Consider the following 16,769-nt stretch of genomic DNA (forward strand, 5'->3'; position numbering starts at 1 on the left):
CAGAGTCAGACTGAGCGAGACGCTGGGATCGACGTCTCTGCTGAGCAAGCTCCACTGCGGCAGGAGAAGAATGGGAGACCGCAGCGGAGATGGCCCGAGATTCCCCCTGTGCAGAGGCAGGAACTCGACCCCTAACATTACCCCCCTTCCTAGGGCCCCCCCTCCTTGGGCCTCGCTACGTTCGAAGGCAGCAATGAGCTGCGGAGCCCGAATGTGCTCAGCAGGCTCCCAGGACCTGTCCTCAGGGCCATAACCCTTCCAATCCACCAAATAGAATTTTTTACCACGTACCACCTTGTACCCAAAAAGAGAGTTCACCTCGTAATCATCCGTAGATGAACCCGATGTCCCGGCAGATGACTCAGAAAACCGGGACATGTATACGGGCTTAAGGAGGGACACATGAAAGGTGTCGGTGATACCAAGGCGTGGAGGAAGGGCCAGATGGTAGACCACAGGATTAACCTGTTCGAGGACCTTGAAGGGACCCAAGTAGCGATGTGCAAACTTAGTGGACTCTACATGCAGCCTGATGTTACGGGCGGAGAGCCACACTAAATCGCCAGGAGCAAAGGTCGGGGCAGGGCGCCGATGTGCATCGGCGGAGGACCTCATTCTCTCCTTTGAGGCCCGAATGGCATCCTGAGTGCAGTCCCAAATGTCCCGTGCCTCCACTGCCCAGTCTGCCACCCTGGAGTCAGCAGAGGACACGGGCATAGGCACAGGAACCGCGGATGCTGGCCGTAATTAAGGAGGAAAGGTGTCTGACCAGTGGAGTCGGCTACAGCGTTATTAAGGGCGAACTCTGCCCATGGTAATAAAGATGCCCAGTCATCCTGCCTGGCAGAAACAAAATGTCGTAGATATGTGACCAGAGTCTGATTGGCCCTCTCTACCAACCCATTCGTCTCGGGACGATATGCGGAAGAGAGATTTAACTCAATGCTGAGAAGACGACAAAGCTCTCTCCAGAACCGAGACGCAAACTGGGGACCCCGGTCACTGACAATTTTGTCTGGCATGCGGTGTAGGCGGAAGATGTGTCTTATGAACAACGCTGCCAAGGCCCGTGCAGAAGGTAACCGTGGGAGCGGTACCAAATGCACCATTTTCGAGAAATGATCGGTAATAACCCAAATGACGGTACAGCCGCGAGACTTGGGCAAACCCACTACAAAGTCCATCCCGACTATCTCCCAGGGCCTGTCTGCCACCGGCAAGGGATAGAGTAACCCAGACGGCCGTTGTCGAGGAGACTTATTTTTGGCGCATGAGACACACGCCAGAACGTAATCTCTGACATCTCCGAGCATATGCAGCCACCAGTACGTCCTCTCCAGCAGCTCAGATGTCCTTTTTGTCCCAAAGTGTCCACCCACCCTGGAGGAATGAGCCCAAGAGAGAACCTCCGGTCGCAAATTTATGGGCACAAAAGTCTTGCCCGGAGGCACAGACTCAAGCGACACGGGAGCCACGGTTCTCAAGCTCTCAGAAGGAACAATAATCCGAGGCTCTCCTTCCTCCTCCTCAGATGACAGAACAGAGCGAGAAATGGCATCAGCTCGAATGTTCTTCTCCCCAGCGAGATAATGGAGGGTGAAGTGGAATCGGGAGAAGAATAAGGACCATCTGGCCTGGCGAGAATTTAGCCGCTGGGCTGTTTGCAAATATAGCAAATTTTTGTGGTCTGTGAAAACTTGAAAGGGAAAACGAGCCCCCTCCAAGAGATGTCTCCACTCTGAGAAAGCCAATTTCATCGCTAGCAACTCCCTGTCCCCGATGGAATAATTCCTCTCCGCTGGTGTGAAGGTCTTGGAGAAGAAGAAGCACGGATGCTTCTGACCTTGAGCATCCTTTTGGAAGAGGACTGCTCCAGCACCAACGGAAGAAGCATCCACATCCATTATAAACGGCTTATCAACATCGGGACGATGTAGGATGGGAGCGCTAGCAAAATGAGACTTAGTAGAAGAAAAGGCCCTGGAGACCTCTTCAGACCACACTTTGGGATTTGCTCCCTTCTTGGCGAGGGCTACCAAGGGAGCTACCAGAGTTGAGAAGTGGGGAATGAACTGGCGGTAATAATTAATGAACCCCATAAAGCGCTGCAACGCCTTAAGAGAATGGGGCTCTTGCCAGTCCATCACAGCCTGTAGTTTGGCAGGATCCATAACCAATCCCTGGGCGGAGATGATATAGCCCAGGAAAGGTAAAGACTCCTGCTCAAACATACACTTCTCCAACTTTGCATAAAGAGAGTTTGCCCGTAGGAGGTCGAAGACTCTGCTAACATCTCTCCGGTGGGAGTCAATATCTGGAGAAAAGATGAGAATATCATCCAGATAGACTACAACCGAGGTGGAAAGCATATCCGGGAAGATGTCGTTGACAAAGTCTTGGAAAACGGCTGGGGCATTACAGAGCCCTAAGGGCATCACCAGATACTCATAGTGCCCATCTCTGGTGTTAAACGCCGTTTTCCATTCGTCCCCCTCACGGATGCGAATCAGGTTGTAAGCACCCCGCAGATCTAGTTTGGTAAACACCCTTGCTCCCCGAAGCCTATCGAAAAGCTCAGATATCAAGGGCAAAGGATACTTGTTCTTAACGGTGATAGCGTTAAGACCCCTGTAGTCTATGCATGGACGTAGTTCCCCATTCTTCTTCGGCACGAAAAAGAACCCTGCCCCAGCAGGTGACACTGACTTCCTGATGAACTCTCTTGCCAGATTCTCTTGAATGTACTGAGACATTGCCTCCGTCTCCGGGAGAGATAATGGATAGACTCGACCCCGGGGAGGCTCAGCACCAGGCAAGAGATCAATAGGACAGTCATAGGGGCGATGGGGCGGAAGGGTCTCCGCCGCCTTTTTGAAGAACACGTCTGCATACGACCAATATTGCTTGGGGAGAGAGGATAGATCTGCGGGTACCTCTGTAGTAGCAACCTGAACGCACTCTCGGTGACACCTACCCCCACATGATTCACCCCATCCCAGAATTCTGCCTGAGGACCACTCGATGTGAGGAGAGTGGTACCGTAACCAAGGTATCCACAACAGGACCTCATCAATCCCCTCAGGAATGATGAGCAGAGATATAATCTCCTGATGGGATGGTGACATGGACAGAGTAAAAGGGATGGTCTGATGTGTTATCTGTGCGGGCAGTGTCGACCCATTCACCACTCATAGTAACATAGTTAGTAAGGCCGAAAAAAGACATTTGTCCATCCAGTTCAGCCTATATTCCATCATAATAAATCCCCAGATCTACGTCCTTCTACAGAACCTAATAATTGTATGATACAATATTGTTCTGCTCCAGGAAGACATCCAGGCCTCTCTTGAACCCCTCGACTGAGTTCGCCATCACCACCTCCTCAGGCAAGCAATTCCAGATTCTCACTGCCCTAACAGTAAAGAATCCTCTTCTATGTTGGTGGAAAAACCTTCTCTCCTCCAGACGCAAAGAATGCCCCCTTGTGCCCGTCACCTTCCTTGGTATAAACAGATCCTCAGCGAGATATTTGTATTGTCCCCTTATATACTTATACATGGTTATTAGATCGCCCCTCAGTCGTCTTTTTTCTAGACTAAATAATCCTAATTTCGCTAATCTATCTGGGTATTGTAGTTCTCCCATCCCCTTTATTAATTTTGTTGCCCTCCTTTGTACTCTCTCTAGTTCCATTATATCCTTCCTGAGCACCGATGCCCAAAACTGGACACAGTACTCCATGTGCGGTCTAACTAGGGATTTGTACAGAGGCAGTATAATGCTCTCATCATGTGTATCCAGACCTCTTTTAATGCACCCCATGATCCTGTTTGCCTTGGCAGCTGCTGCCTGGCACTGGCTGCTCCAGGTAAGTTTATCATTAACTAGGATCCCCAAGTCCTTCTCCCTGTCAGATTTACCCAGTGGTTTCCCGTTCAGTGTGTAATGGTGATATTGATTCCTTCTTCCCATGTGTATAACCTTACATTTATCATTGTTAAACCTCATCTGCCACCTTTCAGCCCAAGTTTCCAACTTATCCAGATCCATCTGTAGCAGAATACTATCTTCTCTTGTATTAACTGCTTTACATAGTTTTGTATCATCTGCAAATATCGATATTTTACTGTGTAAACCTTCTACCAGATCATTAATGAATATGTTGAAGCTGCCGTACCCCACTGGTCACAGCGACCCAGTTAGAGACTATACCATTTATAACCACCCTCTGCTTTCTATCACTAAGCCAGTTACTAACCCATTTACACACATTTTCCCCCAGACCAAGCATTCTCATTTTGTGTACCAACCTCTTGTGCGGCACGGTATCAAACGCTTTGGAAAAATCGAGATATACCACGTCCAATGACTCACCGTGGTCCAGCCTATAGCTTACCTCTTCATAAAAACTGATTAGATTGGTTTGACAGGAGCGATTTCTCATAAACCCATGCTGATATGGAGTTAAACAGTTATTCTCATTGAGATAATCCAGAATAACATCCCTCAGAAACCCTTCAAATATTTTACCAACAATAGAGGTTAGACTTACTGGCCTATAATTTCCAGGTTCACTTTTAGAGCCCTTTTTGAATATTGGCACCACATTTGCTATGCGCCAGTCCTGCGGAACAGACCCTGTCGCTAAAGAGTCCCTAAAAATAAGAAATAATGGTTTATCTATTACATTACTTAGTTCTCTTAGTACTCGTGGGTGTATGCCATTCGGACCCGGAGATTTATCTATTTTAATCTTATTTAGCCGGTTTCGCACCTCTTCTTGGGTTAGATGGTGACCCTTAATATAGGGTTTTCATTGTTTCTTGGGATTTCACCTAGCATTTCATTTTCCACCGTGAATACCGTGGAGAAGAAGGTGTTTAATATGTTAGCTTTTTCCTCGTCATCTACAACCATTCTTTCCTCACTATTTTTTAAGGGGCCTACATTTTCAGTTTTTATTCTTTTACTATTGATATAGTTGAAGAACAGTTTGGGATTAGTTTTACTCTCCTTAGCAATGTGCTTCTCGGTTTCCTTTTTGGCAGCTTTAATTAGTTTTTTAGATAAAGTATTTTTCTCCCTATAGTTTTTTTAGAGCTTCAATGGTGCCATCCTGCTTTAGTAGTACAAATGCTTTTTTTTTTACTGTTAATTGCCTGTCTTACTTCTTTGTTTAGCCACATTGGGTTTTTCCTATTTCTAGTCCTTTTATTCCCACAAGGTATAAACCGCTTACACTGCCTATTTAGGATGTTCTTAAACATTTCCCATTTATTATCTGTATTCTTATTTCGGAGGATATTGTCCCAGTCTACCAGATTAAGGGCATCTCTAAGCTGGTCAAACTTTGCCTTCCTAAAGTTCAGTGTTTTTGTGACTCCCTGACAAGTCCCCCTAGTGAAAGACAGGTGAAACTGCACAATATTGTGGTCGCTATTTCCTAGATGCCCAACCACCTGCAGATTTGTTATTCTGTCAGGTCTATTAGATAGTATTAGGTCTAAAAGTGCTGCTCCTCTGGTTGGATTCTGCACCAATTGTGAAAGATAATTTTTCTTGGTTATTAGCAGAAACCTGTTGCCTTTATGGGTTTCACAGGTTTCTGTTTCCCAGTTAATATCCGGGTAGTTAAAGTCCCCCATAACCAGGACCTCATTATGGGTTGCAGCTTCATCTATCTGCTTTAGAAGTAGACTTTCCATGGTTTCTGTTATATTTGGGGGTTTGTAACAGACCCCAATGAGAATTTTGTTACCATTTTTCCCTCCATGAATTTCGACCCATATGGACTCGACATCCTCATTTCCTTCGCTAATGTCCTCCCTTAAAGTGGACTTTAGACAAGACTTTACATAGAGACAAACCCCTCCTCCTCTCCGATTTTTACGATCCTTTCTAAACAGACTGTAACCCTGTAAGTTAACTGCCCAGTCATAGCTTTCATCTAACCATGTCTCGGTTATTCCCACTATGTCAAAGTTACCTGTAGATATTTCTGCTTCTAGTTCTTCCATCTTGTTTGTCAGGCTTCTGGCGTTTGCGAGCATGCAGTTTAGAGGATTTTGTTTTGTTCCAATCTCCTCACTGTGGATTGTTTTAGAAATGTTCTTACCTCCCTTCAGAGTATGTTTTCCTGGGTCGTCTTTGTTCGAGTCTAATGTTTTTCTTCCCGTCCCCTCTTCTTCTAGTTTAACGCCCTCCTGATGAGTGTAGCGAGTCTTCTGGCGAATGTGTGTTTCCCAGGTTTGTTGAGGTGTAGTCCGTCTCTGGCGAGGAGTCCATCGTACCAGTAATTCACACCGTGGTCCAGGAATCCGAATCCTTGTTGTCTGCACCATCGTCTTAGCCAGTTGTTTGCATCAAGGATCCTGTTCCATCTCCTGGTGCCATGCCCATCTACTGGAAGGATAGAAGAAAAAACTACCTGTGCATCCAGTTCCTTTACTTTCTTCCCCAACTCTTCAAAGTCTTTGCAGATTGTCGGTAGGTCCTTCCTTGCCGTGTCATTGGTGCCAACATGTATCAGAAGAAATGGGTGGATGTCCTTGGAGCTGAAGAGCTTTGGTATCCTACCGGTCACATCCTTGATCATCGCACCTGGAAGGCAGCATACTTCTCTTGCAGTTATGTCCGGTCTGCAGATGGCTGCTTCTGTGCCTCTCAGTAGTGAGTCTCCCACCACCACCACTCTTTGTTGCTTCTTGGCTGTACTTTTTGCTGTCACTTGTTGCTGTGTGCCCTTTTCTTTTTTGCTTGCTGGTATTGTTTCATCCTTAGGTGTGCCATCTTCATCCTCTACAAAGATTTGATATCGGTTCTTCAGTTGTGTGGTTGGTGATTTCTCCATGGTCTTCTTGCTTCTTTTGGTCACATGCTTCCACTCATCTGCTTTTGGAGGTTCTCTGACACTTTTTTCACCTTCTGTGACCAGTAGAGATACTTCTGTTCTGTCTAGAAAGTCTTCATTCTCTTTGATGAGTTTCAACCACTCGTACCGTTACTGGTTGAGGTAGCATAACCAGGGGTATTGCGTGACGTTGGGCGAAGGCAGAAGACATAAAATTGCCCTCCGCCCCAGAATCCATGCAGAGGTCTACCGAGTGGGAGGATGAGCCTAATGTTATTGTCCCCTTAAAGGATAATTTGGAGGCACACGTCGCCGTGTCTAGTGCACCTCCACCTACTACCACTAGACGCTGATGTTTCCTCGACCGCTGGAGACATCTGGTGGCAAGATGTCCTGACTGTTGGCAAACATGACAAACCTGGAGTGCACGAGCGGTCCGGGACTTAGATCCCGCTCGTGACACTACCATAGGCTCATGGGACTCAGGAGCCTGGACTGGAGATTCCAAAGGTTTGGCGAAGGTGGGAGCCAGCCGAAACCTCTGCCTACACTGGGCTCGCTCTAATCTCTGCTCGTGAAAACGGAGGTCAATACGAGTGGATACTGTTATTAATTCCTCCAGTGTGGCGGGAATCTCCCTAGTGGCCAGGGCGTCCTTAACGCGGTCAGCCAGCCCCCTCCAAAATATAGGAATAAAGGCCTTATCCGACCACTCCAGCTCAGATGCTAGCGTGCGGAAGTGGACGGCAAACTGGCTGACCAAGGATGAGCCCTGAGTCAATGCCAACAGTTGGAGCGCCATATCATGGGTGACACGAGGTCCTAAAAAGACCTGTTTCAGAGTGCTCAGGAATAACGGAGCACTCTGCACCACATGATCGCCACGCTCCCACAGCGGCGTAGCCCACTGCAACGCCCTGTTCGACAATAAAGATACGATAAAGCCCACCTTAGCCCGCTCTGTAGGGAAAAGAGAGGCCAGAAGCTCGAGATGTATTGAGCACTGACTCACGAAACCCCTACAGGACTTACTGTCACCAGAAAATTTCTCTGGTAGCGGGAGGCGAGATAGCGTCGGTACAGGGGCGGCAGTGGACAAGGTAGCTGCAGCCACACTTGCAGCCTGAACAGCGACAGCAGTAACATCCACAGCTGAGGTTGAACGCTCAAGAGCCGCCAACCTTCCCTCCAGCTGCTGGATGTACCGCTGTGAACGCTGGTCGTCCGTCATTACTAGCCAGACCTTGGCGCTAGTATTATGTTAGGACTGGCGGAACGCACCAAGTATAAGGTGTAATGGTATTAGGTGCGTTCGCCGTCCGAGGTCCACCGTGCAGGTGAAAGACCCTGCTGCTAGTAAGACGGACTATATGGCGGTACTAAGTATACAGACATGGGTTAACTTCACCCTGCGTGAAGGAAGCGATCCTGTTGTGTCACAGGACCGCAGTACCGCACATAAAGCACGAGCAAGAAGTCAGCGGACTCAACCCCTACACAGGATTGAAGTCCGATTAGACACTTGCTGGCACAACACCGCAACTGGGTGTGTCAGAGGAATATAAATAATAATATAAAGGCACAAGAGTGCGTGCGGTGCCGCACTGACGGATGCCACTAACCACCCAGGCTTGGGTCAGGAAAGCGCAGCGCAAGCGCACGGCGCCTGTTGTGAATTCTGTGGCTGAGTTCACTTCTGTGGTCACAAGTGGTATTGCAGTCTCTGGGCTTCCTCCCTCAGGTGTTTTGGTGAGCTCGTTGGCTGCCTTGCTATTTAGCTCCACCTGAGTCTGTCTTCCTTGCTCCTTGTCAATGTTCCAGTGTTGGATCTGAGCTACTGCATCTTTCCTTGGGCCTGCTGCTCTGCTAGATAAGTGCTTCTAGTTTGTTTTCTGTTTTTTCTGTCCAGCTTGCTATTATCTTTTGCTGGAAGCTCTGAGAAGCAAAGGGGTGCACCGCCGTGCTGTTAGTTCGGCACGGTGGGTCTTTTTGCCCCTTTGCGTGGTTTTCGTTTTAGGGTTTTTTGTAGACTGCATAGTTCTCTTTGCTATCCTCGCTCTGTCTAGAATATCGGGCCTCACTTTGCTGAATCTATTTCATTCCTACGTTTGTCTTTTCATCTTGCTAACAGTTATTATATGTGGGGGCTGCCTATTCCTTTGGGGTATTTCTCTGAGGTAAGTCAGGCTTGTATTTCTATCTTCAGGCTAGTCAGCTCCTCAGGCAGTGTCGAGTTGCATAGGTAGTGTTAGGCGCAATCCACTGCTGCTTATAGTTGTGTGAGGATAGATCAGGTACTGCAGTCTACAGAGATTCCACATCTCAGAGCTCGTCCTATTGTTTTTGGTTATTGCCAGATCTCTGTATGTGCGCTGATTACTGCACGCTGTGTTGCCTGATTGCCAGCCATAACAGTACAAGGAGCCACACCAATGATTCCCAATAGAGGGAAAAAAGAAATCCTGACATCATTTTTTTTTCTTAGCTGTCTTCAGTCTTTTTTTTCCCCTAGACATTAGAGTGCTTCAGGACACAGCTGTGGACATGGATATTCAGGCTCTGTGCTCCTCAATGGATAATCTCGTTGTAAATGTACAAAAGATTCAAGATACTATTGATCAGAAATCGATGCTAGAACCAAGAATTCCGATTCCTGATTTGTTTTTTGGTGACAGAACTAAGTTCCTGAGCTTCAGAAATAATTGTAAGCTATTTTTGGCCTTGAAACCTCATTCTTCTGGTAATCCTATTCAACAGGTTTTGATTATTATTTCTTTTTTGCGCGGCGACCCACAGGACTGGGCGTTTTCTCTTGCACCAGGAGATTCTGCATTGAGTAATGTTGATGCATTTTTCCAGGCGCTGGGATTGCTTTACGATGAGCCTAATTCAGTGGATCAGGCTGAAAAAAATCTGCTGGCTTTATGCCAGGGGCAGGATGATGTAGAAGTATATTGTCAGAAATTTAGGAGGTGGTCAGTACTCACTCTGTGGAATGAATCTGCACTAGCGGCCTTGTTCAGAAAGGGTCTCTCTGAAGCTCTTAAGGATGTAATGGTGGGATTTCCTATGCCTGCTGGTTTGAATGAGTCTATGTCCTTGGCCATTCAGATCGGTCGTCGCTTGCGCGAGCGTAAATCTGTGCACCATCTGGCGGTATTGTCTGAGAGTAAACCTGAGCCTATGCAGTGCGACAGGACTATGACTAAAGTAGAACGGCAAGAACACAGACGTCTGAACAGACTGTGTTTCTATTGTGGTGATTCTACTCATGCTATTTCTAATTGTCCTAAACGCACTAGGCGGTTCGATAGCTCTGCCGTTATTGGTACTGTACAGTCCAAATTCCTTTTGTCCATTACCTTAATGTGCTCTTTGTCATCGTATTCTGTCATGGCGTTTGTGGATTCAGGCGCTGCCCTGAATCTGATGGATTTGGATTATGCTAAACGTTGTGGATTTTTCTTGGAGCCTTTGCGGTGTCCTATTCCGTTGAGAGGAATTGATGCTACACCTTTGGCCAAGAATAAGCCTCAGTACTGGGCCCAGCTGACCATGTGCATGGCTCCTGCACATCAGGAAGTTATTCGCTTTCTGGTACTGCATAATTTGCATGATGTGGTCGTGTTGGGGTTGCCATGGCTACAAACCCATAATCCAGTATTGGATTGGAACTCTATGTCGGTAACCAGCTGGGGTTGTCAGGGAGTACATGGTGATGTTCCATTTTTGTCAATTTCGTCATCCATTCCTTCTGACATCCCAGAGTTCTTGTCGGACTTTCAGGATGTATTTGAAGAGTCCAAGTCTGATGCCCTACCTCCGCATAGGAATTGTGATTGTGCTATCGATTTGATTCCTGGTAGTAAATTCCCTAAGGGTCGTTTATTTAATTTGTCCGTACCTGAACACACCGCTATGCGCAGTTATGTGAAGGAGTCCCTGGAGAAGGGACATATTCGCCCATCGTCGTCACCATTGGGAGCAGGGTTCTTTTTTGTAGCCAAGAAGGATGGTTCGCTAAGACCGTGTATTGATTACCGCCTTCTTAATAAGATCACTGTTAAGTTTCAGTATCCCTTGCCATTGATTTCTGACTTGTTTGCTCGGATTAAGGTGGCTAGTTGGTTTACTAAGATTGATCTTCGTGGTGCGTATAATTTGGTGAGAATCAGGCAGGGAGATGAATGGAAAACGGCATTTAATACGCCCGAGGGTCATTTTGAGTATCTGGTGATGCCGTTCGGACTTGCCAATGCTCCATCTGTTTTTCAGTCTTTTATGCATGACATTTTCCGTGAGTATCTGGATAAATTCTTGATTGTTTACTTGGATGACATTTTGATCTTCTCAGATGATTGGGAGTCTCATGTGAAGCAAGTCAGAATGGTTTTCCAGGTACTGCGTGCTAATTCCTTGTTCGTGAAGGGATCAAAGTGTCTCTTCGGTGTGCAGAAAGTTTCATTTTTGGGGTTCATCTTTTCCCCTTCTACTATCGAGATGGATCCGGTTAAGGTTCAGGCCATCCAGGATTGGACTCAGCCGACATCTCTAAAAAGTCTGCAGAAATTCCTGGGCTTTGCTAATTTTTATCGTCGCTTCATCTGTAATTTTTCTAGCATTGCCAGACCATTGACCGATTTGACCAAGAAGGGTGCTGATTTGGTTAATTGGTCTTCTGCTGCCGTGGAAGCTTTTCAGGAGTTGAAGCGTCGTTTTTGCTGTGCCCCTGTGTTGTGTCAACCTGATGTTTCTCTTCCGTTCCAGGTCAAGGTTGATGCTTCTGAGATTGGTGCAGGGGCGGTTTTGTCACAGAGAGGTTCTGGTTGCTCAGTGTTCAAACCATGTGCTTTCTTTTCCAGGAAATTTTCTGCTGCTGAGCGTAATTATGATGTGGGCAACCGAGAGTTGCTGGCCATGAAGTGGGCATTCGAGGAGTGGCGTCATTGGCTTGAGGGTGCTAAGCATCGCGTGGTGGTTTTGACTGATCATAAGAACCTTACTTATCTTGAGTCTGCCAAGCGCTTGAATCCTAGACAGGCCCGTTGGTCGTTATTTTTTGCTCGTTTTGATTTTGTGATTTCATACCTTCCGGGCTCTAAAAATGTGAAGGCGGATGCTCTGTCTAGGAGTTTTGTGCCCGACTCTCCGGGGTTATCTGAGCCGGCGAGTATCCTCAAGGAAGGAGTCATTGTGTCTGCCATCTCCCCTGATTTGCGGAGAGTGTTGCAGAAATTTCAGGCTAATAAACCTGATCGTTGTCCGGCCGAGAAACTGTTCGTCCCTGATAGGTGGACTAGTAAAGTTATCTCTGAACTTCATTGTTCGGTGCTGGCCGGTCATCCAGGAATCTTTGGTACCAGGGAGTTGGTTGCTAGATCCTTCTGGTGGCCATCTCTGTCACGGGATGTGCGTGCTTTTGTGCAGTCCTGTAGAATTTGTGCTAGGGCTAAGCCCTGCTGTTCACGTGCCAGTGGGTTGCTTTTGCCCTTGCCGGTCCCGAAGAGGCCTTGGACACATATTTCGATGGATTTCATTTCTGACCTTCCCGTTTCTCAAAAAATGTCGGTCATTTGGGTGGTCTGTGATCGCTTTTCTAAAATGGTCCATCTGGTGCCCTTGGTTAAATTGCCTTCCTCCTCTGATTTGGTGCCTTTGTTCTTCCAGCATGTGGTTCGTTTACATGGCATTCCTGAGAATATTGTTTCTGACAGAGGTTCCCAGTTTGTCTCGAGGTTCTGGCGAGCCTTTTGTGGTAGGATGGGCATTGACCTATCTTTCTCCTCGGCCTTCCATCCTCAGACTAATGGCCAGACCGAACGAACCAATCAGACCTTGGAAACATATCTGAGATGTTTTGTTTCCGCTGACCAGGATGATTGGGTGTCATTTTTGCCGTTGGCTGAATTCGCCCTTAATAATCGGGCCAGCTCGGCTACCTTGGTCTCTCCATTTTTCTGCAATTCTGGGTTCCATCCTCGTTTCTCTTCAGGACAGGTTGAGTCTTCGGACTGTCCTGGTGTGGATTCTGTGGTGGACAGGTTGCAGCAGATCTGGACTCAGGTAGTGGACAATTTGACCTTGTCCCAGGAGAAGGCTCAGCTTTTCGCTAATCGCAGACGCCGTGTGGGACCCCGACTTCGTGTTGGGGATCTGGTTTGGTTATCTTCTCGTCATATTCCTATGAAGGTTTCCTCTCCTAAATTTAAACCTCGTTTTATTGGTCCGTATAGGATTTCTGAGATTCTCAATCCGGTGTCTTTTCGTCTGACCCTCCCAGACTCCTTTTCCATACATAATGTATTCCATAGGTCGTTGTTGAGGAGATACGTGGCACCTATGGTTCCATCTGTGGAGCCTCCTGCCCCTGTTTTGGTGGAGGGGGAATTGGAGTATATTGTGGAGAAGATTTTGGATTCTCGTGTCTCTAGACGGAAACTCCAGTATCTGGTCAAATGGAAGGGTTATGCTCAGGAAGATAATTCCTGGGTTTTTGCCTCTGATGTCCATGCCCCAGATCTTGTTCGTGCCTTTCATGTGGCTCATCCTGGTCGGCCTGGGGGTTCTGGTGAGGGTTCGGTGACCCCTCCTCAAGGGGGGGGGTACTGTTGTGAATTCTGTGGCTGAGTTCACTTCTGTGGTCACAAGTGGTATTGCAGTCTCTGGGCTTCCTCCCTCAGGTGTTTTGGTGAGCTCGTTGGCTGCCTTGCTATTTAGCTCCACCTGAGTCTGTCTTCCTTGCTCCTTGTCAATGTTCCAGTGTTGGATCTGAGCTACTGCATCTTTCCTTGGGCCTGCTGCTCTGCTAGATAAGTGCTTCTAGTTTGTTTTCTGTTTTTTCTGTCCAGCTTGCTATTATCTTTTGCTGGAAGCTCTGAGAAGCAAAGGGGTGCACCGCCGTGCTGTTAGTTCGGCACGGTGGGTCTTTTTGCCCCTTTGCGTGGTTTTCGTTTTAGGGTTTTTTGTAGACTGCATAGTTCTCTTTGCTATCCTCGCTCTGTCTAGAATATCGGGCCTCACTTTGCTGAATCTATTTCATTCCTACGTTTGTCTTTTCATCTTGCTAACAGTTATTATATGTGGGGGCTGCCTATTCCTTTGGGGTATTTCTCTGAGGTAAGTCAGGCTTGTATTTCTATCTTCAGGCTAGTCAGCTCCTCAGGCAGTGTCGAGTTGCATAGGTAGTGTTAGGCGCAATCCACTGCTGCTTATAGTTGTGTGAGGATAGATCAGGTACTGCAGTCTACAGAGATTCCACATCTCAGAGCTCGTCCTATTGTTTTTGGTTATTGCCAGATCTCTGTATGTGCGCTGATTACTGCACGCTGTGTTGCCTGATTGCCAGCCATAACAGGCGCCGTACTGGCGGACACAGCAACTGGTAGCTGAAATGTGTGTTTCGTGCTGTTGGATAAGTCGGCCGCTAGATAGCAAACATACACCTTCCGCGAACAGACATTCAATAGGGAGGGTTATTTAAAGAGCGACTTTCACTCATAACACATACACATATTTACAAGACAATACTAGCGCATGGCCGTGCGGCCATGCGAGGCTTAAATAGCTGCAGCATGTTTAGGACCTTCCAAAGAAGGACCAATGGAGTGCTGCAGCACCTGAGCATGTGACCCTGGATCTCCACTGAGAGATCTCGCCCTGGGCATGCTCAGAGTGCAAAGCAGGACTTAGTCCTAGCAGCTACAAGGACCTTAGCTGCAGTATCTGATCATATGACCCTCGATCTCCACTGAGAGATCTTACTCTGGGCATGCTCAGAATGTAAAAAGCAGGACTTAGCCCCAGAAACGTCCGCTCGCCGCTGCCCAGCACTGACTTCAATGGGAGAAGCAGGAAACGCAGCAGTAACTCTAAGCACAGAGTCAGACTGAGTGAGACGCTGGGATCGACGTCTCTGCTGAGCAAGCTCCATTGCGGCAGGAGAAGAATGAGAGACCGCAGCGGAGATGGCCCGAGATTCCCCCTGTGCAGAGGCAGGAACTCGACCCCTAACAGCCGTTAAGGGTACTTAAACCACAGCGCCGTTAATTAACGGCGCTGTGGAAAAAGTAAATAGCGCCCCCCAGAGTCGGATTTTCTCCGGGGTCTCGGCTGCCGGGGGTAGCCGAGACCCCAGAGAACATGATTCGGGGGGGGGGGGGGGGGTTTACCCACCCCACATTTGCGATCGCCAGTAATTAACTGTTTAAAAAAAAGCGATCTCTTTTTAATTTCTCTGTCTTCCGATGTGATCGCACATCGGAGGACAGAGAAAAGGGGTCCCAGGTGGCCCCCCAATACTTACCTATCTCCCCCGGTGCTCCTCGTGGCTCCCGGTGGGCATGCGCAGTGCGCCCGCCGGCCGGCCCCGCGAGAATCTTTGGGGTCTCGGCTGCCGAGACCCCAAAGAGCATGATCGGGGTCGGTTTTACCGACCCCTGTTTTGCGATCGCCGGTAATTAACTGTTTACCGGCGACCGCAAAAAAAAAAAAAAGTAAAGTGAAATTCTCTGTCCTCTGATGTGATCGCACATCAGAGGACAGAGAAATAGGGGGATTCGGGGACCCTACAATACTCACCTGCGTCCCTGGATCCTCCTGCTGCTCCTCCTGGCCGCCGGCAAAAGAAAATGGGTTAGGGTTAGGGTTAGGGGTAGGGTTAGGGGTAGGGTTAGGGCTAGGGTTAGGGCTAGGGTTAGGGGTAGGGTTAGGGTTAGGGATAGGGAAAGGGTTAGGGTTAGGGCTAGGGTTGGGGCTAAATTTAGGGTTAGGGTTGGGGCTAAATTTAGGGTTAGGGTTGGGGCTAAATTTAGGGTTAGGCTTCTTTCACACTTACGTCGGTACGGGGCCGTCGCAATGCGTCGGCCTGACATACCGACGCACGTGAAAATTGTGCACAATGTGGGCAGCGGCTGTAGTTTTTCAACGCATCCGCTGCCCAATCTATGTCCTGGGGAGGAGGTGGCGGAGTTACGGCCACGCATGTGCGGTCAGAAATGGCGGATGCGACGTACAAAAAAACCTTTCATTGAACGTTTTTTTGTGCCGACGGTCCGCCAAAACACAACTGATCCAGTGCACGACGGACGCGACGTGTGGCCATCCGTCACGATCCGTCGGCAATACAAGTTTATGGGCAAAAAACGCATCCTGCGGGCACATTTGCAGGATCCGTTTCTTGTCCAAAACGACGGATTGCGACGGATGCCAAACGACGCAAGTGGGAAAGTAGCCTTAGGGCTAGGGTTAGGGTTGGGGCTAAAGTTAGGGCTAGGGTTGGGGCTAAAGTTAGGGGTAGAGTTGGGATTAGGGTTAGGATTAGGGTTGGTATTAGGGTTAAGGTTGGCATTAGGGTTACGCTTGGGATTAGGGTTAGGTTTGGGATTAGGGTTAAGGTTAGGGTTGTGATTAGGGTTAGGGTTGTGATTAGGGGTGTATTGGGATTAGGGTTAGGTTTGAGGTTAGGGTTGAGATTAGGATTAGGGGTGTGTTGGATTTAGGGTTTTGATTAGGGTTATGCTTAGGGTTGACATTAGGGTTGTTTTGGGGTAAGGGTTGTGATTATGGTTAGGGTTAGTGATTAGGATTATGGATCAGGTTGGGATTAGGGTAAGGGGTGTGTTGGGGTTAGGGTTGGAGCTAGAATTGGGGGGTTTCCACTGTTTAGTTACATCAGGGGGTCTCCAAATACGACAGCCAATTTTGCGCTCAAAAAGTCAAATGGTGCTCCCTCCCTTCTGAGCTCTGCGGTGCGCCCAAACAGTGGGTTACCCCCACATATGGGGCATCAGCGTACTCGGGATAAATTGGAAAACAACTTCTGGGGTCCAATTTCTCTTGTTACCCTTGTGAAAATAAAAACTTGGGGGCTACAAAATCTTTTTTGTGGAAAAATATATATTTTTTTATGACTCTGCATTAT

The sequence above is a fragment of the Ranitomeya imitator genome, chromosome 3 (assembly GCF_032444005.1).
Source record: "Ranitomeya imitator isolate aRanImi1 chromosome 3, aRanImi1.pri, whole genome shotgun sequence".
Classification (NCBI taxonomy): Eukaryota; Metazoa; Chordata; class Amphibia; order Anura; family Dendrobatidae; genus Ranitomeya; species Ranitomeya imitator.